Source organism: Mustela nigripes, chromosome 17 (genome assembly GCF_022355385.1).
Source record: "Mustela nigripes isolate SB6536 chromosome 17, MUSNIG.SB6536, whole genome shotgun sequence".
Lineage (NCBI taxonomy): Eukaryota > Metazoa > Chordata > Mammalia > Carnivora > Mustelidae > Mustela > Mustela nigripes.
This window is the reverse complement of record NC_081573.1, coordinates 11,361,038-11,363,749: the sequence shown is the minus strand read 5'-3', so window position 1 is coordinate 11,363,749 and position 2,712 is coordinate 11,361,038. Positions and strand designations below refer to the sequence as shown.

Here is a 2,712-nt window from a genome sequence, read left to right as displayed (position 1 = left end):
TGTGTGTCTTTAAATCTATAGTGAGTCTCTTGAACAGTTATATTTTATTTTATTTATTTTTGAATGATGCGTGGGCCTACAGAACCAAGACCACTCTGTCTCTACCCTCTTCCCTGTAAAAATAAACTCTCCTTCCCTCTCCCTGCTCTGTCTGCTTTTCTGCTGGGGCCCAGGAGGATCAGTTGGCCCCTAAGACTTGTGCCCCAAGACAATAAGAACCAGCATCCCCTGTACATACACACCATACACAGTTTGCCTCTGAGCCAAGGGAGACCAGGAAGCAGCAGGAGGGCTTGTGAAGGCCCTCAGCCTTCCACTAAGAGCGGAGCATGGCTGGCTGGTGATGGTGGGCAGCAGTGCTGGGAGCAGCAGCATGAGGAGCATGGGGGGGGGGGCGCAGCTCCTTGGGTGTGGCTGAAAGGAGTGGAGTCCATTGAGTGGGCCTCAGGGAGAAGTGGGGGAGGCAACCACCCAGGCCCTGTGTGATCAGAGTGAGGCACACACAGGAACCCCCAAAGCCACCAAGTCAAGTGATCTTAGGATTAGAAGAGACAGACTCCTTCTTGTGGGAGCTGCCCACCCCCCAAGCCTCCTGCAGGTGGGCGACCTGGAAGGATGTGACAGTGAATGGTGGGGGCTCTGCTGCAGGTAGGGGTACACCCAAAGCAGAGGCACAATGTGGTGTTTGAGGGAGGACCGGGACGTGTATCACCTGTGGTGTAGAGGTGTTGGACCCATCCAGCTGGCATCTGCCTTCTGTAAACCTGGAACAACCAACCTTGCTGGGGAAGCTGCCCCAGGTCCTGGTGACAGCCTGCCATTTCTCCCCAGTCCCAGGTCACCTGCATCTCACACAGCTGTCAGGGGCTGATGGGGGAACCAAAGGTGAGCTGAAACGCTGCAGGAAGTGATGGGATTTGGAGAGTGCCTAGCATGAGGGGTTGGGCACCAGCTCCTCATGAGAGCGCTCTGGGGTGCAGACCGAGCTCTGCACCTGGGCAAATCCCACAGAGAAGAGCTGGCGGTGGGTGAGCCCCACCATGGGCAGCCACTGCTCCCTGCACTTTCCCAACCGAGCTCTGGAAATGTTTGAGGCTGACTTGGGCTCCCTGTGGCCAGTGGTGCTCACCCCAGCAGCTGGTGGCCAGTGAGCCTCCCCCAGCTGACCTGGTACTGGCTGTGCTTACTGCCTCTCCATGTAGGTCCTGTGATTCTGGAAGGTTGCCAGTGAGTCATTCCACCACAGGTTCCCTTCCTTGTCCTATTCAGTCCCCGCGTCCCCAAAGGAGTCCGCTCATGGCCCATCACCATGCCGATGCCACCAAAGTTCAGGACCTTGGGGTGGTTATGGGTGCAGAAGGGGGTCTGCAGGATGCTGGCAGGGAAGACGGTTTCATTCTTGGTTGGATGGTGGTCGGCTTTCACTGTTGGGGGGTCATGCTCCACTGGTCCTGGATGGGAGGCTTGTGGGACGGTCAGCCATTACCTTAGCAGAGACGTTGTGCAAATGGAACACATTCTGGAGGAGGGAGTCTCAGAGACTTCCTGCCCATCATAAACATCATCCCGCTCTTTGGGCTCCAGGACAAAGTCCAGGGAGCCAGTGCTCTCATAGACGGTGTCTGCTTTCTCCTTGGCAGCCTGATGGGACTTATCCGTCCGAGCAGCTGCCCCGGGGACTCCTCCAGGTGATCTCACTGATCACTCCCTCAGCAATTTCCTTGCTTTGCCAGTCAAATGTGGCTGCTGCAGAGAGGCAGCCCAGGGTGAAGCCAAGTGTGACATCCGTGTTGGAGACACAGGTCTGCTGCCCTGGCCCGCAGGACTTCTTGGTGCCAGGGAGGGTCTCCAGCAGCTTCTCTGTGTAGACTCAAAGCAGCAGTTCACACTCTGGGTCGTCTTCTGCACCAGGTGAGAGTTCAGGATGCTTGGCTCTATGTGGCTGAAGAGCTCTGACACTTGCTGCAGATAATCTGTCCCGTAGACTGACAAGGGCTCAGAGTCCGCCAGCTCTAGTGGGGATGGCAGGAAAGAGAAACTCCAGCCAATGCGTGGAGGGGGCCAGGACCTGCAGCTCTGCCATGTTCATGGTTGGATCTTATTTTTAGAAATCTGTTCAGCTGTGCTGTCTTTGGGGGAATATAATCCATTTAGGTTTAAAGTAATTATTGATTGGGTGCCTGGGTGGCTCAGTGGTTAAAGCCTCTGCCTTCAGCTCAGGTCATGATCTCAGGGTCCTGGGATCGAGCCCCGCATTGGGCTCTGTGCTCAGCAGAGAGCCTGCTTCTCTTTCTCCCTCTGCCTGCCACTCTGCTTACTTGTGCTATCTCTCTGTCAAATAAATAAACAAAATCTTAAAAAAATAAAGTAATTATTGATAGGTGAGGGCTTTGTATTGTCCTATAGAGCATTTGTCTCTTTCCTCTCTTGCTGTCTTTGTGACTTTTAGATTGCCGTAGTGATATACTTTGATTTCCTTCACTTTTTCTTTTGTGTATGTTCCACAGGGATTTTCTACCTGTTACCTCAGGCTTACACAAAGTGTCCCATAGTTACAATAGCCTATATTACACTGGTACATTTGATCACATACAACACTGCCACCTTCGTCCCCTCCCACACTCTGTGATATTGATGGGACAGTGCATACCCTTTTATATTGTGTATCCATTAACAAAAGTTGGTAGTTACTCTTCTTTCTTTCAGCTTTAC

General features: G+C 53.1%; 1 pseudogene; it reads right to left on the bottom strand.

Annotated features, from left to right (window-relative positions):
• Nucleotides 1–316: 316 nt before the first annotated feature.
• LOC132005916 (endothelin-converting enzyme 2-like) lies at nucleotides 317–2,089 on the bottom strand (annotated as a pseudogene).
• Nucleotides 2,090–2,712: the final 623 nt, after the last annotated feature.